Genomic DNA, 25,411 nt, shown 5'->3' on the forward strand with positions numbered 1-25,411 from the left:
CCAGTGTGACTTTGGGCAGGGCTGCCTTTACTGCTAAAACTTTACCCCATGCCTCTTTCCTGGAGTCTTTGACCTTATTGAAAGTGTTTGAGAGCTTTAAATGTTGGTGATGCACCTGGAGTCTCCTCTCCACTCCTGGCTCATCTCTGCCATCTTGATGTTCTGCTACCTTCTGATTTTCTTTGGCCGGTTGTTTAGGCGCTCCTTCCTCCTGTGACCTCACTTCCTCTTCTACGACAGGGGCTTGCGAAGAGCGCAAGTTTTCCCAGTCCCTCTGCTCCGTTGGGAGCGTTCCCTGGATCTCGATGGTAAACCGCACATTCAGGAGCTTCTCGCTCAACATCTTATCATTCCTGAAACCAAACAGAGTGTTAGACTACAGTTAGCCAATCACTGTCAGCCTGTTTCAAAACAAAACAATTATCCTGAACAGAGAAGTGGAATGTAAAAGCTTATTAGTTTCACCAAAGATAATCTATTATATTAACAAGATAGCCGAGTGACCAGTCTAACAATGGAAATACAGTACACGTCCTCAATGATTGAAGCCAGACGCGATCAGGTAGGACCATTGTCGTCAATGAGAGGGCAGATACGCATGTGAACCATGTCGTTTTTCTCAAAGTTGCCGGAATGCCATGTGCATCCACTTATATCAGCACATTTGTAACAGAATATACATTGCGAAACTTCTATTCAATCAAATAAGCCTCAAAACATTCTCTCAAAGTCCTCCATACAAAAAAAATGCAAATCCTCTCGCTTTACCTCTTCCTCTCTGGTTTCACTGCCAGTAATATCAATCCAGGTAGTATGAATATCTGACCTGATGTCTACAGATGTAGGATCTTAATTTGAGCTAGTTTTCTACAGCAGGAAAACTATCCTGTAGCAACTGGACATGTGGATTATAATGAATGGATTTTTGTAGGGGTTGATACATTTTTCTGAAGGGAAAATCAAGTAAAAAAATTAGAAATGGAAATAACAAACTTCAGAAGCCTTTTTAAACCTAAAATATACTACAAGTTTTACATTTCCTGCATTGCAGGAAAATTCTCCTGCAACAGGGTGATCAAATAGAGATCCTACATCTGTACGTACAGTAGCACCAGACTCACCTGGACTGCCAGACGACTCCTAGGATCTGGATGGCCACACAGAGCACAGTGAGGGCCATGAGGACCATCCATAGATAGCGTAGGGGGCTGCACAGCAGTACCTTCAGCCACCTGCAGGGGGGGGGTCAACCACAGGAACCACATTAGAGTCTGCAGCGTCAGACACAGAAATACTACAGAACACAGGACTGATTCTATGGCTATAAACTCATTTAGAGAATCTCAGGGATATTATGTGTCTTTAACTCAATTCTAATCTCATTCTAAAGCTGTAACTTCATTTTAAAATCAAATTTTAAAACCATAACCATGAAACGTTTGTATTAAAATGAGTACTGATCCATGCGAGACTACAGAAATGATGTCTGTACTGTTGGATGTTTTTTCTTGAGGCTTAGAGGCCATGAATAGGGTGACTGCAGTGCATGTGTTTGTGCACATGTTGTGTGTGAGAGGGAAGCGAGAATCTCAATGATTTACAAGACAATCCAACAGCAGAGTGGAACAGTGATTCACACAAGCTCTTGCAATGTTTTCACATATCAGAAGGCTACTCAATGTACTAAACATCCTTTGTGTGTGTATTTGCATGATTTCCAGAGTGAATCTGATCTGTTTATTAAAACATACAGTACAAGCAATTTCAGTGTGTGTGTGTGTGTACTCCATAGAGGAAACGTCACTAAGCCTGTTGAATTGGAACGCCTGTGGCGTAGTGGTGCGTTCATTGTCCTTTCCCATCTGTTTGTGGGCTTCATGTTCTAATCAGAGAAATGAGCTGCCCTGTTTGATTCGGCCCATTGAACTAGCGTTGGCTAGATTAGAAGAAGAAAAACAACAGTCCTAAATACACCCTCTGGACCTGTACACCATACTGTGTGTGTGTGTGTGTGTGTGTGTTTCTGCGTGTGTTACAACTACATCAGAGACATCTGGAACAACAGACTCACCTTGTCTTAAAAACACATCTGCCTTCGCGCCTGAATGATTGCCAGACAGATAGCAGCAGTTCTACCTCCCTCACTCTCTATCTCCCCCTCCCTCTCTCTCCCCCTCCCTCTCTCTCCCTCTCCCTCTCTCCCCCTCCCTCTCTCTCCCCCTCCCTCTCTCCCTCCTTTCCTCTTCTCCTATATCTCCGGCTCCTCCTATCTTCTCTCTCACACATCCACCTGCTACTGAGTGTGTGTGTGTGTGCGTGTGCACGCATGTTGTATGTGTGGTACATCTGTATGTGTGTGATGTGTCTCTCTGTGTGTGTGTGTGTCTGTTTGTGCATGTGAGCATGAGTATGTGCATGTGTGTGTGTCCCTGAGCACAGTCCATAAGTGCATGCTGCCGCTACACTGTCCCTCAGTCGCCCCCAGCTGTTTGTCAGTGTAGTACATTAGTCTGGCCACCGCGGGGTTAAAGCATGACGCACACAGCACCAGAGGCAGCCAGCCATCACTGATGGGGCATCATCAAGACATGGGATGATGATGTCACTGTGAAGCTAGCTGATTGACTCAAACAGGCATGCCACCACCATTACTAAACAAGACAACATATGACCCATTATCCTCTAGTTCAGTTCCCCCCCTGGAAGCAGTTATTGGGCAAACTCTGATTGGCCCGTGTCACAAATGGAGGAAAGGCAAGCGAGACAAACATGAAAATACCAGGGAAAGTAGTTGCTAGGCACATCGTATAACATTTGCCCTTAGTATACTGCTACATACCATCCTCCCTGGTTGTAGTGGTTTTACATTGAGCTCTGTTGCACATTGTGTCACTGACTAAATATGTCCATGCTAATCCAGTGGTTGTGCTACAAACATGGTTTGCGTTTGTCTGGGAATCTGGTTGGCGTTTGATCTGTTTTGTGAGTGTACATTCCGCTATGCATGGATAATTCCCCTACGACACAAACAGAATAGGGATGACGTTAACATTAATGAATAATGGAGTGAAACACTATGAAAGAGCTGGTTGTTTTAACTTTTACACATTTTGTTGTGTTACAAACTCATTTTGAAATAGATTATACACTGCTCAAAAAAATAAAGGGAACACTTAAACAACACAATGTAACTCCAAGTCAATCACACTTCTGTGAAATCAAACTGTCCACTTAGGAAGCAACACTGATTGACAATAAATTTCACATGCTGTTGTGCAAATGGAATAGACAAAAGGTGGAAATTATAGGCAATTAGCAAGACACCCCCAAAAAAGGAGTGATTCTGCAGGTGGTGACCACAGACCACTTCTCAGTTCCTATGCTTCCTGGCTGATGTTTTGGTCACTTTTGAATGCTGGCGGTGCTCTCACTCTAGTGGTAGCATGAGACGGAGTCTACAACCCACACAAGTGGCTCAGGTAGTGCAGTTCATCCAGGATGGCACATCAATGCGAGCTGTGGCAAAAAGGTTTGCTGTGTCTGTCAGCGTAGTGTCCAGAGCATGGAGGCGCTACCAGGAGACAGGCCAGTACATCAGGAGACGTGGAGGAGGCCGTAGGAGGGCAACAACCCAGCAGCAGGACCGCTACCTCCGCCTTTGTGCAAGGAGGTGCACTGCCAGAGCCCTGCAAAATGACCTCCAGCAGGCCACAAATGTGCATGTGTCAGCATATGGTCTCACAAGGGGTCTGAGGATCTCATCTCGGTACCTATTGGCAGTCAGACTACCTCTGGCGAGCACATGGAGGGCTGTGCGGCCCCACAAAGAAATGCCACCCCACACCATGACTGACCCATCGCCAAACCGGTCATGCTGGAGGATGTTGCAGGCAGCAGAACGTTCTCCACGGCGTCTCCAGACTCTGTCACGTCTGTCACATGTGCTCGTGTGCTCAGTGTGAACCTGCTTTCATCTGTGAAGAGCACAGGGCGCCAGTGGCGAATGTGCCAATCTTGGTGTTCTCTGGCAAATGCCAAACGTCCTGCACGGTGCTGGGCTGTAAGCACAACCCCCACCTGTGGACGTCGGGCCCTCATACCACCCTCATGGAGTCTGTTTCTGACCGTTTGAGCAGACACATGCACATTTGTGGCCTGCTGGAGGTCATTTTGCAGGGCTCTTGGCAGTGCACCTCCTTGCACAAAGGCGGAGGTAGCGGTCCTGCTGCTGAGTTGTTGCCCTCCTACGGCCTCCTCCACGTCTCCTGATGTACTGGCCTGTCTCCTGGTAGCGCCTCCATGCTCTGGACACTACGCTGACAGACACAGCAAACCTTTTTGCCACAGCTCGCATTGATGTGCCATCCTGGATGAACTGCACTACCTGAGCCACTTGTGTGGGTTGTAGACTCCGTCTCATGCTACCACTAGAGTGAGAGCACTGCCAGCATTCAAAAGTGACCAAAACATCAGCCAGGAAGCATAGGAACTGAGAAGTGGTCTGTGGTCACCACCTGCAGAATCACTCCTTTTTTGGGGGTGTCTTGCTAATTGCCTATAATTTCCACCTTTTGTCTATTCCATTTGCACAACAGCATGTGAAATTTATTGTCAATCAGTGTTGCTTCCTAAGTGCACAGTTTGATTTCACAGAAGTGTGATTGACTTGGAGTTACATTGTGTTGTTTAAGTGTTCCCTTTATTTTTTTGAGCAGTGTATTTAGATTTTTTGTCACTGGCCTACACACAACACCCCATAATTAGTATTTTATTTTTTTAACCAGGCAAGTCAGTTAAGAACAAATTCTTATTTACAATGACGGCCTACCCCGGACGATGCTGGGCCAATTGTGCTCCGCCCTATGGTACTCCCAATCACGGCCGGTTGTGATACAGCCCAGGATCGAACCAGGGTATGTAGTGACGCCTCTAGCACTGCAGTGCCTTAGACCGCTGCGCCACTCGGGAGCCCCTACAATGTCAAAGTGGAATTAGGTTTTTTGAAATTTTTACAAATTAATTACAAATATAAAGCTAAAATGTCTTGAGTCAATAAGTATTCAACAATTTTACTATGTGTTAGGAATTTTATGAATAATGACTAAACAATTTCTACATTTAGATAAAACTATAACTAATTTAAACTCTACGCTGTATTATTATATCTGATTAATAATGTTAATTCATAAGGAAGGGATTATGTAGCATGAACAAGGAGTAATTAAAACATAATAAACACCCTTCCAACTTAGTTAGAGAGGTATGTGCTGTGGGTTATAAAGTAAACAAAAAGGATCGTTAAACTATGGTTGAACCGACCCAACTTAGCCCTGAGATGTTTAGATAAGGCAGTGAGTAACTTCTTAGGTCTTCCATTATCTTTATCTTGAGTTGTCTGCTAAAGTGGTAATAAATGTAGTGAGCCTTCAGGAGAATAAATGATAGTGTGTCATGTGTGTGCGCTGGTGAGTTGGAATGAACTTTCGAACGTGTTTTATCTTGGTCAAGAGGAGGAGCTTTATTCTGTAATCAATGACGTCATATTTTGTATATAAACTGTGGTTAAATGGGAGCGTGCTCCGAGAATAAATACTATTATCTATTTTTAATAAGACTGTTCCCTGTCTATTTTATGTTAATAAGGATCTTACAAATTCTTAGAAACAGACAGAGTGATTTTAATTAATGAGCACATAAATTAATTATGAAATTCCTCTAACACTATGGCAAGCCTAAATAAGTTCAGGAGTAAAAATGTGCTTAAGAAGTCACATAATAAGTGGCATGGACATGATTTTTGAACAAATACCTCATCTCTGTACCACATACATACAATTATCTGTAAGGTCTCTAAATCGAGCAGTGAAATTCAAACAGAGATTCAACCACAAAGACCAGGGTGGTTTTCCAATGCCTCGCAAAGAAGAGCACCTATTGGTAGATGGGAAAAAATAAAAAAGCAGGCATTGAATATCCATTTGAGCATGGTGAAGTTATTCATTACACTTTGGATGCTGTATGAATACACCCAGTCACTACAAAGATACAGGTCTCCTTCCTAACTCAGTTGCCGGAGAGGAAGGAAACTCTTCAGGGATTTCACTATGAGGCCAATGGTGGCTTTAAAACAGTTACAAAGTTTAATGGCTGTGACAGGAGAAAACTGAGGATGGATCAACAACACTGTAGTTACTCCACAGTACTAACCTAGTTGACAGAGTGAAAAGAAGGAAGCCTGTGCCGAATAAAACATATTCCAAAACATGCATCCAGTTTGCAACAAGGCACTAAAGTAATTTTGCAAGAAATGTGGCAAAGCAACTCACTTTTTTGTCCTGAAAAATCCTTGAGGAAAACCTGGTTCAGTCTGCTTTCTACCAGATACTGGGAACTGAATTACCTTTTCATCAGGACAATAACCTAAAACAGAAGGCCAAATCGACACTGGAGCTGCTTACCAAGAAGACAGTGAATGTTCCTGAGTGACCGAGTTACAGTTTTGACTTAAACCTACTTGAAAATATACGGCAAGACCAGAAAATGGTTGTCTAGCAATGATCAACAACCAATCTGAAAGAGCTTGAATAACTTTTGAAAGAATAATTGGCAAACGTTGCACAATCCAGCTGTGGAAAACTCTTAGAGATTTACCCAGAAAGACTCACAGCTGTAATTGCTCCCAAAGCTTCTTCTACAAAGTATTGACTTTGGGATGTGAATACTTAATTAAGTAAATTATATATTTTTGTATGTAATTTCCAATACATTTGCCAATAAATCTAAAAAGACTTTTTCAATTTGTCGTTATGGGTTATTGTGTGTAGATGGGTGATAATCTTTTTTTTTTTAAATACATTTTGAATTCAGGCTGTAACACAACAAAATGTGTAATAAGTCCAGGGGTAGGAATACTTTCTGAAGGCACTGGATAGGTAAAGGTATATTAATCCACAAATATAATTTTATATCTATCTTATAAGACCCCATTTTCATGAAGTTGATGATATAAGCTTGAAGCCCATTTAAAAACAGTACGGGACTTGAACCAGGAAGTAGATGGGACTTTCATATGGTATAGGACATAGGAAAGGATATTACAGTAGATTGTTGGAATTCTCCCAGGAGAGAGAGAGTGTGCAATTGAGGTCTGTCCAAAGTCATGGTAATTACAGGGGAGGAAGCTGCTGTACTTAAGTCGGAGAAAACATTCTGGTGACCTTTTACCCCAAAGACATTCCTGTCTCTGCCTTCAGCTGAAATAAGATATCAGGTTAGGATATGTCCTAATGAATTTTCCATTTTACCAGACACTAGTAACAGTAATGACAACCACTCTCTCCACATCTCCCTCCATCCATCTCTCTCTCTCTCTCTCTCTCGATCCCTCCATCCATCTCTCTCGATCCCTCCATCCATCTCTCTCTCTCGCTCTCTCCATCTCTCTCTCTCTCTCTCTCCCTCCATCTCTCTCTCATCTCTCTCTCTCTGTCTTTCTCTCTTTGTCTCTTCTCCTCCTTTTATTAGGTTCAACTAGTAGTGACACATTCCCTTTGTTTACTGGCTCTTGAAGTTTGCCAAACTCTAGAGAGTATATGTGTGTTCTGGGCCAAGGCACTGATCAGAACACATTGTTTTGCCACAGAGTCCTGGAAAGCAATCGCTAGCTGTGGGCTAGGCTTGGATACAAATACTCTGTCTGACTCCACTCACAACCCCTAACACACACACACACACACACACTCTCTGCACACAAACCACACTCCCATACAAACACACACACACATAGACGCACAGTCTACAGCCCTGTGGTCACATCCAGTTCCAATGCACTGAATAAAAACACACACTTTGAGCCTAACTGAAGGACCGTGGCACCCCCAAAGTCCCTTCCACAGAGAGGGAGAGGAAGAGAGAGAGAATAGTTTATTCAGAAGTTGTTATACTAATAACTAAATTTGATGACATTTCTACATAAGTCACATACATGTAAGTCACTGAAGACCACCGATGTCCACATCTCACTGAGGACCCCTACAGGGCAGCACAGTCGATACTAATCAAACTACATCACTACACATCAGCACAGACCAATATACACACAGCTTAGAGAAGGATAACTCATTCATGATAAGCAGACGTATGCAAACTCACTGCATGCAAACTAAGGTCTAGACTATAGTGTGATCAGCACTCTATCCAATTCCTCCACACGCACACACACACACACACACACACACACACCCTATGACAATACTTCTATTGTGATATGAGTAGTAATAACAGTCATATTGCCAAGGTATTAAACTGAGCAGCAGGAGCCTACAGAGAGCTAGATAAAAACCAGGAGGCCATGGAAGCCCATGGACATGAGGAATGAATATAAGGGCTTCTACCAAATAGTCTCAAGTTTTCCCAGGCTATGAAGACATCAGGAAATGGCCTGACCTGCTGCACACCTACACTCCTGCATGCTAGCCGACACACATACACAGTACACACACATGCACGTGTGTGGGCACGTAAAGAAGGCCAGTTTTATTGCTTCGTTAATCAGGACAAAGGTTTTCAGTTGTGCTAACATAATTGCAAAAGGGTTTTATAATGATCAATTAGCCTTTTAAAATGATAAACTTGGATTACCTAACACAACGTGCCATTGGAATACAGGAGTGATGGTTGCTGATAATGGGCCTCTGTACGCCTATGTAGATATTCCATAAAAACAATCTGCCATTTCCAGCTACAATAGCAATTTACAACATTAACAATGTCTACACTGTATTTCTGATCAATTTGATGTTATTTTAATGGGCCAAAAATATGCTTTTCTTTCAAAAACAAGAACATTTCTAAGTGAACCCAAACTTTTGATCAGTAGTGTACATTCCCACAGGCATTTACAGTACATTAGATTCTCCCATATATTACTTAAGGCACTACACGTACACTCAGACATGATCATGCATGTACAGAAGCATACATTCACACAAGCACATAGCCTAGATACATTATGACATGCACTGACCATTTGCCGGCACTCTCCCTCCCTCTAACTTTCTTGGGGTTGAACTTTTGGTCACTCTCCCTGCAAGTGATGAAATGGTCCTAAACGAAGTGAGGAGTTCTGAGAACCCAGTCCTATATGAAGGATTGCAGGCTTGCATGCTTTCCCAAGTCACATTTACGTCTCTAATAACATTTCTCAACTCCTACCTGCCTGATCCAGACTTGACCAGTTAAAAGGGAGTCGTGGTAATCTCCTTGGATGTTGATTACTATCTTATCGTTACACACAGTGTCACGTTCTGACCTTAGTTCCTTTTTTATGTCTTTATTTTAGTTTGGTCAGGGCGTGAGTTGGGGTGGGCATTCTATGTTGTTTTTCTATGTTTTGTTCTAGTCGTTATATTTCTATGTGTTTGGCCAAGTATGGTTCTCAATCAGAGGCAGGTGTCGATCGTTGTCTCTGATTGAGAATCACACTTAGGTAGCCTGTTTTCCCACTATGGGTTGTGGGTAGTTATTTTCTGTTTAGTGTTTTTTTGTTTGCACCTTACAGAACTGTTTTTTTGTCGGTTTGTTGTTTTTGTTCAGTATTCATTCGTTATTAAATTATTATGAATACGTACCACACTGCACTTTGGTCCTCTTCTCCTTCCACCAACGACAATCGTTACACACAGCCCTAAAAAAGGACTTCAAGGTCTTTCCATAGGAGTAACATATTTGTATTTGATTACATAGCAGTAGCTATTTGTGTGAATAGTAATATAGCTATTATCTGTAACAGTAAAAGGAGAATGTATAGTGGTTGATTCTGTATCCTTGTGTGCAGTAAGGTCCGGTAGCTGTATTTGGCTGTACTGATATCCTACAAGTTCTCCATCTTGTTCTTATCTGTAGGCTGAATTTCAGGATTGTTTTTCATCCATATTCTTCAACACTATGAGGGGTTTGACTATTGGAAATTGAACTTTGGGTCACTTTATTACACATCAGATACTGCCTGACATTTAGATTTGTACCTGTTTTTTTATTTTATTTAACTAGGCAAGTCAGTTAATAACAAATTCTTATTTACAATGACAGACTGAGCTGACAAGGTAAAAATATGTCTTCTACCCCTGAACAAAGTAGTTAACCCACTGTTTCTAGTCTGTCATTGTAAATAGGAATTTGTTATTCGATCTAGCAACCTTTCGGTTACTGGCCCAACGCTCTAACCACTAGGCTACCTGTCACCCCCGTTAATGACCTTTTCAACATAAATTGTTTCGTATTGAAGTTGAGTGTTTTCAATGTGCTCGCAGTGCAGTTTAGGCTTTAAAATTATGTTTTAGGAACACAGGGATTCCCCTCCGTTTTACTGAGTTAGCTATTTATTATTTCAGTAAGGCCCTAACACGCCAATTTACGCCTACCGCATCTAAATGGTAAAGTTAAATAATTTATGAGCTTTTTGGATCTATTCTGTATTATTTGTCGTTGTGATTAAATCTAAATTTCTTTGAAACTTGTCAGCTTACTTCTATTAGAATGGAAATAAAATAATTCTCAACCCAAAAATATAAGATTCACAAAATCCATTAGAATAATCTTTCTTAACTGTCGATTTGCGTAAATGTCAACAGTGTCGTTGCATTATTTTCTCTCCAGTCTACAGTTTGTGGTCAGTGTGAATGGGAGCAATATAACTATTTAATTGAAGGAAAGAATTTGCGTCTGACGCTTATTTTCCCAAAGTATGAGCACGTTGGCATCGGCTGTAGCAACAAGGACTCTAAATCAAATCTAAACAAGCATCTCATCATATGGCACACCACTGTTAGATTTGGTTTGCTGCGTGCCTATGAATACCGGAATGTATCAGTAGTTCGCTGTTTCGCCTATTATGGACAAGCATTCATTGTGGGCAATAGCACCACCGACCAATAGCTTTCCAATGAACTATCGCTAAAGGAACGTAAAACAAAACAAAAGCCCTGAAGAAGTCAGTATGAATTCACTTACGAGGCGCATGGTAAGGATGAGGTCAGGGAGAACAGCTCGCGCTCCTTGATCGATTTCCTTGCCGATGGTGGCATTTCGAGTGTCTGTACCAGGAGGGGGGTGCCCAGGAACCCCGGTCCTGCATGAAACTCCGACCAACCCAATTCACTCTCCCAATAACCCCGTCCCCGAGCCACAGACTCCCTAGTCCCCTTTTAGAGTAGGGTTCCCCCCGCTCTCAACTCGGAAGTCCTCCCGCTGCCGACTCATTGGCTCGACGCGCAGACAAACCAAAGAGAGGGAGTCAGAAAGGGATGGAGAAAGGGGAGAGGGAGGAGGTTACTGCGAGGGGAGGAGGCAGGAGGATGAAATCGAGAACAAAGGCAGTGACTCTTTGTCACCAGCCAGGTAGTTGTCACACCGTTCTTCACAAGGATAAAGCAATTACTAGCCTTGAGGTTACACACAACCTTGCTCAGCCTTAAATGAGATGTGTAGTCTTTTTGGGGGGTAAAATGCCATTCATGTCGGATTATACTGTAAGTGTTAGTAGGTTAGTCTTTTGTGTGGAATATCTAGGAACATATTACCTTTTATGAGGTGATGGTTTTTATTATTATAGCCCAGTAACACTTTACTGCAACAGGCTTATACCAAAGAACTGCTTGACTGAATACATCCTTTTTGGAAGAAATCTGGTAACATAATAGCTGCAATATCCATAATGATTTTTCCAGCTGAGACTCTGTATTTGAAGTGGCACCAAATACAAAAAGGTTCAGAAATGTACTCCACTGTTCCAAAATGCTATCAACACCTTCAGGAAAAATCTTTAAAAATAGCTATTTTCACAGGTTGTAACAGAAATAAGAGTGTGATAATTTTGCGCAGTCACAGACAGTGGCATACTGTACATTGATCAAACATGTCAGGGAGCTGTTTAATATGGGACACCATACTGTACCAAGGGATAAAGACTAACATATATCACCAGACAAAATGCTGAAAAAACAAAATGCTGATTGGTATTACGTCTGGATTTTGACTAGGCCATTCCAAAATTTCAAATTTGATGCTTTTTAGTCTTTTTCATGTAGACTTGACTGTGTGTTTTGTATCATTGTCTTGCTGCGCTTCAGCTCATGGTGAAATCCCTGAGCAGTTTCCTTCCTCTACGGCAACTGAGTTAGGAAAGACGGCGGTATCTTTTTTGTGACACCATCCAAAGAGTAATTCATAACTTCACCATGCTCAAAGGGATATTCAATGTCTGCTTCATTTCCCCCCCCCCCCATCTACCAATAGGTGCCCTTCTTGCGAGGCACCTCCCTGGACTTTGTGGTTGAATATGTGTTTGAAATTCACTGCTCGACTGAGGGACCTTACAGATAACTGGATGTGTGGGGCACAGAGATGAAGTAGTCATTCAAAACTCATGTTAAACACTATTATTGTCACGGCATTCATCGGAAGAAGAAGAGGAATCGTCAGACCAAAATGCAGCGGGGTACGTGTTCATCTTTATTCACTTAACTGACTGAACACTGAATACAAAATAACAAAAAGAATAGCCAAAACAGTTCTGCAAGGTACAACCAAACACTAAACAGAAAATAACCACCCACAGCTAATAGTGGGAAAACAGGCTACCTAAGTATGGTTCTCAATCAGAGACAACGAAAGACAGCTGTCCCTGATTAAGAACCATACCCGGCCAAAACATAGAAATGGAAAACCTAGACATACAAACATAGAATGCCCACCCACATCACACCCTGACCAAACAAAAAATAGAAACATACAAAGCAATCTACGGTCAGGGCGTGACAATTATTGCACACAGTGAGTCCAAGAGTGACTTGTTAAGCAAAATTTTACTCCTGAACTTATTTAGGCTTGCCATAATAAAGGGGTTGAACACATATTAACTCAAAACATTTTAGCTTATCATTTTTAATACATGTTTAAACATTTAGAAAAACAGAATTCCACTTTGACATCATGGGGTATTGTGTGTAGGCCAGTGACAAAAAACCCTGCAATTGTATCAATTTTAAATTCAGGCTGTAACACATCAAAATTAGGAAAAAGTCAAGGAGTGTGAATACTTTCTGAAGGCTCTGTATATATAACCTGTGGGAAAGATTTTGGGCTGTCTGGCCTGGGTTCAGGTGTTATATAACCTGAGATGGAGATGGAGCAGAGAGGTCCTTCAGCTCGGAAGCACCTGAAAGCTGAGCTGCACGCTGTTGCACAGACAACCCAAGAAAAGGACAGACAGATGGATGGACAGAAGAATGGACTGACAGACAGGCGATGCATGCATACATGGATGCACGTTCACACACACACACACACACACACACACACACACACACACACACACTATGGTTGTGCTCAATTCAGAATTGAATTGAGAATGCCTCAAATTCTATTAAATTCTTCAATTTGAATTGAAGTAGTCAACAGGATACAGAACTGTAATTAGAATTTGAGTGAAAGGAAATAGAATTGAATTTCAGTGAAATTAAAATACCTCTTCTATTCTATATTCGGTGTAGTCTATACAAATATACATCTTGTACGTAAAACATCAAACATGCCATTATATACATGCATATAAAATATTGATGAAAAAACTGATTTACTGGAAAAGCTCTTAAAATGAATGATCAAGGAAAACAAAACCTGTATGCAAATATTCATTAATCACTTATATTTTCTTAAATATGGGTAAAAAAATACAACATTTCCAAGAATGCATTCATTTAACCCTCAAGTTGACCATTAGGCCTTCAAAAAGAAGTCAAACAAAAGAGTATATGAACATTGTTTCCAGATGATATATTCTTTGTATCTGGAAGTGTGACCTGTCAGATTCGTGGAATTTCTTTGAATTACACTGAACAAATTCTAATTCCTGTCACTCTAACTCAAATTCTAAATCCTGTTGGGTGTGGCCAATTCAATTTCAACTCATGAGTTGAATGGGAGTCGATTCCCCCAAAAATGTTGAGCACATGCACGCACGCACAGGTACTGTCATCCATCAGTGGGTAATATGCTAGCTGCCATGTTGTTGGGGAGTTGGTCTGGCGCATTACTGAGTTTTGTATGATGTAATCACCAGCTGGGGTGTCTGGGGGATTGTGGGATTTGAAGTCTGAAATACAGCAGAGACTCCAAATCATGATAATGACACCAGTGTTGGCGCTCAAGCCAGGCTACATTTTTTTCCGGAAATGTGGTATAGTCCTCCCTACACTCTTAGAAAAAAAGGGTTCCAAAGGGTTTCTTCGGCTGTGGAATGGGTTCTACCTGGAACAAAAAGGGCTCTCCATTTTCTTTCTAAGAGGCTATAGCTTCCATAATGTCAGCTTTAATATGCAAACATTATAGACAACAAGTCCTGGAACAGTTCAACTCACACTCAAATACCCTTGGGACCACAGCCAATTGCTAGTCTGGGATCAGCATGATATTATAACAAACACCTGACCAGCCTCACTAAAACCTGGCTCCAAGTATTGCCTGAAGTCATCAATATGTATAGGCCGTGTAATTTGAGATTTCATGCTCAGCTGTGTGCTGTGGATGGATGCTAGCTATCAAGCTAACAAGTGCCCCTGGTCTCATGCTCTCGTAATCAGAACTCAGCTTGGAGATTCATTTAGATTCTTATCAGCAGTGTAGCATTGTGTGGGTCACAGCACGATGACCCAAGGGTGCTTACGGTGCTATGCACACTAATTGCACAGTTCTATGCACACTAATATAAAAACACACACACAGGAACATACACTGTTTGGTATGATTCATATTTATCTGTGTTCTGTAGTAACTACAGCACCAAGCTAGCTAGGATGTTTGTACCCAGTGAATTATACAACAGATATGTGATCAAGGTTTATCTTGTTCTTGGAGAAGAAAGGAAACCTGAGTCAAATACACACTCAAACCCAAACATGAATAGTTTATTTGGAATCCATGATGACACATTTGGAGCAGGAAGAACCCAAATATGTTGGTTGGAAGTTGTGTAAAGATTCTTTAACTTGTGATTTACGCACTCCCACAAGTGTACATGTAGACACGCACACAGATACACACACTTACTACACACAATCAAATATATTTTTGGGGTGGGGATAGTAGTTAAGCCTAGTGGAAAACATTTATTTTTACATGAAATGATGATTAGAGATTTACTTAACTTACTTGTGTTATTGAAACGGTATTAAATTTAGAAATAATAATAAAAAATTGTCTGATTGACTAAATGTATACATGTTTATCAAACACAACTGAATCATATATCTCCAAATTGAATACATTTTCTCTTCTAGCTATTGGACTTATGTTCATCCAACTCAATCTGATTACTTAACCTGTTAGGCCTATGTATCACGGAGGGAACGCATATGAACTAAGGCCGAGACAATAAGTCACAGTGGCAGAAGACATTTAACCACACCTTTGTTTCACCACAAAACCGGAGCAACATCTGTCAACAGACACTTAGTGCATTCGGGAAGTATTCAGACCCCTTGACTTTTTCCACATTTTGTTACGTTACAGCCTTATTCTAAAATGTTTTTTTTTTTTTTAAATCATCAGTCTACACACAATACCCCATAATGTCAAAGCAAAAACAGATTTTTAGATGTTTTTGCAAATGTATTAAAAATAAACAAAAATACCTTATTACATAAGTATTCAGACCCTTTGCTATGAGACTCGAAATTGAGCAAAGATGCATCGTGTTTCCATTGATCATCCTTGAGATGTTTCTACAACTTGTGGTATATTAAATTGATTGGACATGATTTGGAAAGGCACACACCTGTCTATATAAGGTCCCACAGTTGACAGTGCATGTCAGAGCAAAAACCAAGTCATGAGGTCAAAGGAATTGTCCATAGAGCTCAGAGACAGGATTGTGTCGAGGCGCAGATCTGGGAAGGGTACCAAAACATTTCTGCAGCATTGAAGGTCACCAAGAACACAGTGGCCTCCATCATTCTTAAATGGAAGAAGATTGGAACCACCAACATTTCCTAGATTTAGCCACCCAGCCAAACTGAGCAATCGGGCGAGAAGAACCTTGGTCAGGGAGATTACCAAGAAACCAACGGTCACTCTGACAGAGCTCCAGAGTTCCTCTGTGGAGATGGGAGAACCTTCCAGAAGGACAACCATCTCTGCAGCACTCCTCCAATCAGGCTTTTATGGTAGAGTGGCCAGACGGAAGCGACTCCTCAGTAGAAGGCACATAACAGTCCGCGTGGAGTTTGCCAAAAGCCACCAAAAGGACTCTTAGACCATGAGAAACAAGATTCTCTGGTTTGATGAACAAAGTGTCACGTATGGAGGAAACCTTGCACCATCCCTATGGTGAAGAATGGTGGTGTCAGCATCATGCTGTGGATGTTTTTCAGCGGCAGGGACTGGGAAACTAGTCAGGTTGAGGGAAAAACTTACAGATTAGGTACAGATATAATATCCTTGATGAAAACCTGCTTCAGAGCGCACCGGGCCTCAGACTGGGGCGAAGGTTCACCTTCTAACTGAACAACAACCCTAAGCAGACAGCCAAGACATCAGAGGAGTGGCTTCGGGACAAGTCTCTGAATGTCCTTGAGTGGCCCATCTACAGGAACGCCCCCCTCTTGAGCATCCCATTGGTTCCTGCACGCCATCATAATACTTGTGTGACATTTTTGATATTCTGGATTCCACTGATTGTCTATGCGATTAAAATGTGGGTCAAAAGGGAAATTAAAGTATCATCGGATTTTTTGGGGGGGGTGAAGGACACTGTCTACTAGTGTCCTAGCTAGCTACTGTAGGCACCGGTGTCGCCCCCCACCTGGTGTGTACCAGAGTCCTCCTAGCTAGCTACTGTAGGCACCGGTGTCGCCCCCCACCTGGTGTGTACCAGAGTCCTCCTAGCTAGCTACTGTAGGTACCGGTGTCGCCCCCCACCTGATGTGTACCAGAGTCCTCCTAGCTAGCTACTGTAGGTACCGGTGTCGCCCCCCACCTGGTGTGTACCAGAGTCCTCCTAGCTAGCTACTGTAGGCACTGGTGTCGCCCCCCACCTGGTGTGTACCAGAGTCCTCCTAGCTAGCTACTGTAGGTACCGGTGTCGCCCCCCACCTGGTGTGTACCAGAGTCCTCCTAGCTAGCTACTGTAGGTACCGGTGTCGCCCCCCACCTGGTACCGGTGTCGCCCCCCACCTGTCGCCCCCCAGTGTCCTTCGCTAAAACAGTGCCCCCTTTCCCACCAAACCTTTTCAAAACTAAATGTGGTCAGTTCAACGCTACAAGAACGAATCTGTTGCATTTCAATTTCCTCTGAGTTAAGTCAATTCTACAAGAGAAAATTACATTTTGCAATAAAACATGAATTGATTGTGTAATGTTAACAAATTATGATAAAGCAAAACTTAAGGGCAACCAACATTATTTAAAAAAAAATGTTTTATACAAACTTCCCAAACCACATTATCTCAGCTCAACAGCCCTACACCCACACTCTCCTCCCAACCCTTCTTTATGAAAACTCCCAGCATGCTGCATGTCTGCCTGGCCTCAGACACACCCTGTGGTCTGTGAAGTAGTCTTGAGCTGTGGGATAGCCAAAGTCAATGAAGAGGAGACTTGGTAGGGCCAGAGTGTGTTTTACCAGAGTGGTGGTGGGGTGTCATTAGGAGGATTGCAGTGTTTTCTGATGCAGCAGTACAGTTCAAACCCAGAGATTTTCCTATGAGAGCTAAGGCCCCAACTCTCTCTCTCTCTCACGCCATCCAGATAGGGCTCTACTCTGGAAATATGCTGATGTCTGCACACATACCCATAGGATAGGGAAGGAATGGTGCATACAGTATCTATAGGGGTAATTTTGGAAGTGCAAGGGGACAGAGCAGAGTACGTCTGTGTGTAGTTCCAGGTCTAAGAGCACAGTAGCAAGACTCAATGTAACAGTGATGTAACATGTTAGCTGTCACAGGTAGTGATGATGGGTGACAGGTGATTTTACTTTTTTTTTTTTTTTAACTAGGCAAGTCAGTTAAGAACAAATTCTTATTTACAATGACGGCCTACCCTGGACGACACTGGGCAAATTGTGTGCCGCCCTAAAGGACTCCCAATCACGGCCGGTTGTGATACAGCCTGGAATCAAACCAGGATCTGTAGTGACACCTCTAGCACTGAGATGCAGTGCATTAAACCGCTGCGCCACTCAGGACCCCACACAGGTGAGACAGGTACACAGATAGACAGGTAGACAGGTAGAGACAGACAGATATCCTCCTTATTGTTCATTCATTCATCTCCTCTGTATTAATAAAGAACGGAGGAGGGTGTAGAAGCCTGCCAGGGCCAAACTGAGCCTGGGCCTAAAGCTGTCCTGTCCTACTTCTGGGACTGCAGGGAAAAACTGCAGCCCACAATGCAACTGAACAGGCCACAGTTAGGTGGGATATCTCTGTGGATCCAAACTTGTGCTAGTGTTAGATCTTTATTCATCTGTAATGTACAGTGAGCTCCAGAAGTATTGGGACAGTGACACGTTTTGTTGTTTTGGCTCTGTACTCCAGCACTTTGAACTCAACTTTAATGTGAGGGTATTTTCATCCATATCGGGTGGACCGTTTAGAAGTTGCAGCACTTTTTGTACATGGTGCCCCCATTTTAGGGGACCAAAGGTATTGGGACAAATGCACTTATATGTGTATTAAAGTAGTCAAAAGTGTAGTATTTGGTCCCATATTCCTAGCAAGCCATGATTACATCAAGCTTCTGACTCTACACACTTGTTGGATGCATTTGCTTTTGTTTTGGTTGTGTTTCAGATTATTTTGTGCCCAATAGAATTGAATGGTAAATAATGCATGATGTCATTTTGGAGTCACTTTTATTGTAAATAAGAATATAATATATTTCTAAACACTTCTACATTCATGTTTATGTTACCATGACTACGAATAGCCTTGAATGAATCGTGAATAATAAAGTATTCACTATTCATTAAGTACTATCCGTAATCATGGTAGCGTACACATTAATGTAGAAGTGGACTATGTACAAAAAGTGCTGTAATTTCTCGACGGTTCACCCGATATGGATGAAATTACCATCAAATTAAAGCTGTCTGTCTGCACTTTAACATCACAGTCATTGTATAATTTCAAATCCAAAGTGCTAGAGTACAGAGCCAAAAAAACAAAACATGTTTCACTGTCCCAATACTTTTGGAGCTCACTGCATTTCTCCTTTGTTGTGCGTCAGAGATATTCTGCTCTCTCTCTCTCACTCTTTCTCTCTCTCTCACACTCTCTCTCTCACACTCTTTCTCTCTCTCTCTATGTTTTGGGGTTATAAGGAAAGGAGTTGGCCATTGTATTTTAATATAGCAGAATCATTTATATTCTCCTGTCTAATGTTCAGCTATTTTTACCGTACAGTGACCCTAGGAGAAAAGGCACGCCACCACTTCCATTATATTGTATCTCCTCAGTTACTTTTATTATGATACAAGTCAAGTCACATTGGAACTACAGAGGTTATAGTTTTGCAAGTACATTTTAACTGCTCAAGGTGCTAACTTCACTGCAGTCATTTGAGTGTGAAGCGGTGTAATAGTGACAACTTGATGTACCAATATGTATGTAATGTCTCTGTTTCAAATATAGTATTGAAACATGTAAAGATTCCCAATCGAAGAGGTAGCTAGTGGTCCTGGTAGCATCAGACATTGGCAGTGAAGCCTTAGCACCAATGTTGTTCTTGACTCCCTGAGGCAGCACTCTTCATGTTAGAGTAATGATGTCACAGAGCAGAGTGCCACAGAGTTGACAGCCACAGCACGTGCTGTCAACACCCACGTGTGTCTGTCTGATCTGTTGCCACGGCAGCAGGGGCCCCTCAGGCTCTGGCTCCTCTTCATGGTGTATGTTCTGTAAGAAAAACAGAAAGGAAAATTCTGCACACTGCTGCTTATGCTCCTAGGTAATTTATTTATAACAACGTTCATCAGGCATCCATATCCAGGTGGGGGTGGAAGGTCCTGTATATAGGGGCAGTATTCAGTGACATCACTTCCTGAAACAGGAAGTTCTGTAAGGCCCATCAATAAATCTGTGGAAAAGCAGCCACGGCCTCCAAGCTTTTGAAAAATACTATATTGATTGGTCAATAGGCCCGTCAGGCTGTTTGTTTGCTGGAGCGATTGAGTGGGAGATGGTTGGTAGGCCGGGAATGCAAAAAGGATAGTAAGTGGCTATGGAGACTGTACAGAAGGAACTGGAAACTGGATACAATAGTCCATTTTTCTCTCTTTCAGCCTCTCTAACTCCATCTCAAGCTCTCTTTCCTCCCTCTCTCTATATTTTACTCTACCCCTCTTCCTTTTTCTCTCTCAGCTCCTCTCCCTCTCAGTCTGTAGAGGAAAGCCACAGAGCCAGTCTGTAGAGGAAACCCACACTGCCAGTGGCCAGTAAGTGTCATGTTGGGACTGTGAACAGTAGAGTCAGTGAGGGAGGATGGGAGTGAGTTCTATAATGAGCTGAACGGCCCAGTAGACCCAGCTAGATCACCACAGTCCCAGAGCCCTTCTCAGCCCCTCTCAGATCACCACAGCCCCTCAGCCTGGCAGGCTAGCTAGTCAACCAGAAGACACATGGAGAACATCCTGTGGTGTGTGTCTCTCGTTGTGTGTGTGTGTGTGTGTGTGTGTGTGTGTGTGTGTGTGTGTGTGTGTAGTATGTGGTTACACTTGCACGTATGTGTTGGCACTGCTATCACCGCTGTCCCTCTATTCCCACAGTACCGACAGCTGATATTGGCAAAGCCCCGTAAAGGAAACCACATCTGTACTGTGTAGGAAGTATATGGTTCACTGAGAAACTATCATTTGGTGACATTGGAGAACCACTACTGCCCAACTCTCTGCAAAACCTCCTCTAATCTAAACTGTTCTGACAAACCATACTCTCTGGGGCAGGGATACACTGTGGATAGGACGGTTGCGGTGCAAGCTGATATGTGGGAACACGTCTGGGTTCCAAGTTAACACCCGGCTTCCACACACCTGTATACACCCTCTTGTCACCACCTGTAGGGCTTAAAAATGTAAGCCCCCCCATCAGGACACACACACACACACACACACACACTGAAGAAGCTCCGACTGAACCGTTTGAAAATGGATAGTAAAATAACCTGTTTAGGCATCGCCCCTGGCACTGCAAGCCGAAGCGACGCAGGGAGTGGTGAGTTTAGAGTGTGTGAATGGGCGAAGGAATGAAATATAACTTTCAAGAGGGAGAGTGGGAGAAGGAGAGGAGGATGGAAAGATTTAAACATAGAGATGTCATACAACAGGGAGAAACGATAAGAGAGGAGAGGGTGGGACAGAGGGTGAGGATGATGGTGACCAGGAGAAACGATAAGAGAGGAGAGGGTGGGACAGAGGGTGAGGATGATGGTGACCAGGAGAAACGGATACAGAGTAAGAGGAAGGGATGAATAGAGGAGAGTGAGAGATATTCACCCTATAAGGTTGGTAATCCACCACTCTTGCCCTCTATAAATCATGAATAGAGGAATGTGAGAGATATTCACCCTATAAGGTTGGTAATCCACCACTCTTGCCCTCTATAAATCATGAATAGAGGAATGTGAGAGAGATTCACCCTATACGGTTGGTAATCCACCACTCTTGCCCTCTATAAATCATGAATAGAGGAATGTGAGAGAGATTCACCCTATAAGGTTGGTAATCCACCACTCTTGCTCCGTATAAGTCAGTCAAGCTTTATCCTGTACCATTATGGCAGAAATTAATAGACAGGATGTGTCAGCAGGGCAACGTCATCAAGAGAACTGATAAATACAACACACACACACACTGATAAACACAACTCTTGACCTTTCCCACTGGCTGCCTTGTCTCAATAAAGAGAAGAAGCGAGAGACTGAGAAGGGGGAGAGATAGAGGACAGTGACACTAAATCCCTGCTGCCCCACATAGAGGAGAACATGAGCCCGTATGTTACTGCCCGTATGTTACTAGAAGCTCCGCTGAGTGAGGTCATGTTTCAGGAGCACTCTGGGAAATGACAAGCACTTCATGTTCATAAAAACCATATTGTCTTTTTGTCCGAAAAATGAGCAGGCCAAATCACTGGATCGCAGAACGAACGTGAGGTCAAACTCATTTAGTTTCCCTCCAGTATTAACTTCTTTATTCTCTGGAAACTGAACTGAAATGGCAATTATGACTAAAGGATTGAGTGAAATAATTTATTTTTGCTTTTCATCAGATATTTTCATGAACATGTGGGGCTTGTGAGTTACAGTGCTTGGGCTTTGATCAAGTACATGGTTTAATAAGATACTGTATTTCAGAGATATACGCCTTTCGAGACTTTTTACACCGGTAGTCTGTCAAAAAGTCTTGCTCTCGCTTTTTTAGAATTGATCTGGAAGAGGCAGAAATGTACTCTCAACCTTTCTTTTTACGATATGAGACTTGAGGGGAGAGATGATGGCTACTACAGTATTTATGGCATAATGGTGGTCTGTCTGTCTTTCTTTCTCTGGCTTTGTTCTCTCTCTGCAGTGCTGTATCTCTTCTCTCCTCATCAATTTTAAACACTTCAGGCCTTTTTCCCTTCCAGGAGATTTCTAGTGCTACCATAAATACCACAGTGGTCAAACGTATTGAACACACACCAAAGCAATTTTCTATTTCCCCTCCCACCTACACACAAGCGCACACATACACATACACGCACACATAGAGGTGATAAGTCCAAAAGCCCAGAGGCCGCATTTATAAACATTGCGTACACACAAAATATGGCCCAAAACATCTGTGCGCCAGTTTTCATGCAAAAGTTGCCATTTATAAAAACTGAACTTGACGTGAGAATGTGCTGATCCTCCAGCAAACTTTAGACCATGAATACACACATTTTATAATCAAATCAAATCAAACTTTAGACCATGAATACACACATTTTATAATCAAATCAAATCAAACTTTAGACCATGAATACACACATTTTATAATCAAATCAAATCAAACTTTAGACCATGAGTACACACATTTTATAATCAAATCAAACTTTAGACCATGAGTACACACATTTTATAATCAAATCAAACTTTAGACCATGAGTACACACTTTTTTTTATTTATTTTTTTATATCCCATTTTCTCCCCAATTTTCGTGGTATCCAATCGCTAGTAATTACTATCTTGTCTCATCGCTACAACTCCCGTACGGGCTCGGGAGAGACGAAGGTCGAAAGCCATGCGTCCTCCAAAGCACAACCCAACCAAGCCGCACTGCTTCTTAACACAGCGCGCCTCCAACCCGGAAGCCAGCCGCACCAATGTGTCAGAGGAAACACCGTGTACCTGGCCCCCTTGGTTAGCGCGCACTGCGCCCGGCCCGCCACAGGAGTCGCTGGAGCGCGATGAGACAAGGATATCCCTACCGGCCAAACCCTCCCTAACCCGGACGACGCTATGCCAATTGTGTGTCGCCCCACGGACCTCCCGGTCGCGGCCGGCTGCGACAGAGCCTGGGCGCGAACCCAGAGACTCTGGTGGCGCAGCTAGCACTGCGATGCAGTGCCCTAGACCACTGCGCCACCCAGGAGGCCCGAGTACACACATTTTATAATCAAATCAAATCAAACTTTAGACCATGAGTACACACATTTTATAATCAAATCAAATCAAACTTTAGACCATGCGTACACACATTTTATAATCAAATCAAATCAAACTTTAGACCATGAGTTCACACATTTTATATTCAAATCAAATCAAACTTTAGACCATGCGTACACACATTTTTTAGTGGTTGAAGAATTGCAAGCATTGCAAGAAGGCGAAAGTAGCCTAGTAGCCTTCTGCAAATGGGGGATATATATGATGACTTATTCATAACAACAAAACAAGTAGCTAAATATAATAACAAGATGCATTTAATTTGCTGTTAGTGAGAAGAGTGAAAAGCTATTAATTTTGTCTTTGGATTCTAAGATAATTAGAAATCTATTTCCCATTATTTATTTGATTTCCATGATCATTGCAGAATAAATTCCTTAACTTTTCTGACTGTGATGGTTTCCTACTTGCGATATGGCTTATTGGCCTACAACAAGTTAGGATAGGCTACCATTCATCCTGTCTCTCATTTAATTGGATCCACTTCACAGTAGTAAATAGCTAAGCAATCAGTGTTTAAAGTATACTGAACAGAAACATAAATGCAAAATTCAACAATTTCAAAGATTTTACTGAGTTACAGTTCATATCAAGAAATCAGTTAATTGAAAAAAAATCATTAGGCCCTGATCTATGGATTTCACATGACTGGGAATACAGATATGCATCAGTGGATCCCAGATACAGTAGCCTCAACAAAGAAAAGGTAGGTCTAAGGCTATCGGGTTCAATCCCAGACTGTGTCACAACCGGCTGTGACCGGGGGAACCATGAGGCGGCGCACAATTGGTCCAGCGTCGTCCGGGTTAAGGGAGGGTTAGGCCGGCTGGGATTTCCTTGTCTCATCATGCTCTAGCAACTCCTTGTAGCGGGCCGGACGCCTGCAAGCTGACTTCGGTTGTCAGTTGGACGGTGTTTCCTCTGACACATTGGTGAGGCTGGCTTCCGGGTTAACTGGGAACTGGAACACGTTGTCATACATGGCGGTCCAGAGCATCCAAAACATGCTTAATGGGTGACATGTCTGGTGAGTATGCAGGCCATGAAAGAACTGGGGAATGTTCAGCTACCAGGAACTGTGTACAGATCCTTGTGACATGAGGCCGTGAAATATCATGCTGAAACATGAGGTGATGGTGGCAGATGAATGGCACGACAGTGGGCATCAGGGCCTCATCACAGTATTTCTGTGCATTCAAATTGCCATCGATAAAATGCAATTGTGTTCATTGTCTGTAGCTTATGCCTGCCCATGCCATAACCCCACCGCCACCATGGGACACTTGACATCAGCAAACCACTTAACCACACGACACCATACACGTGGTCTGCGGTTGTGAGGCCAGTTGGACATACTGCCAAATTCTCTAAAACAACGTTGAAGGTGGCTTATGGTAGAGAAATTAACATTAAATTATCTGGCAACAGCTCTGGTGGACATTCCTGCTGTCAGCATGCCAATGGTACACTCCTACAAAACTTGAGACATATGTGGCATTGTGTTGTGTGACAAAACTGCACATATTAGACTGGCTTTATTGTCCTCGGCACAAGGTTCACCTGTGTAATGATCATACTGTTTAATCAGCTTCTTGATATGCCACACCTGTCAGTTGAATGGATTATTTTAACAACGGAGAAATGTTCACTAACAGGGATGTAAACAAATTT

This window comes from Salvelinus namaycush, chromosome 34 (assembly GCF_016432855.1).
Source record: "Salvelinus namaycush isolate Seneca chromosome 34, SaNama_1.0, whole genome shotgun sequence".
NCBI classification, from domain to species: Eukaryota; Metazoa; Chordata; class Actinopteri; order Salmoniformes; family Salmonidae; genus Salvelinus; species Salvelinus namaycush.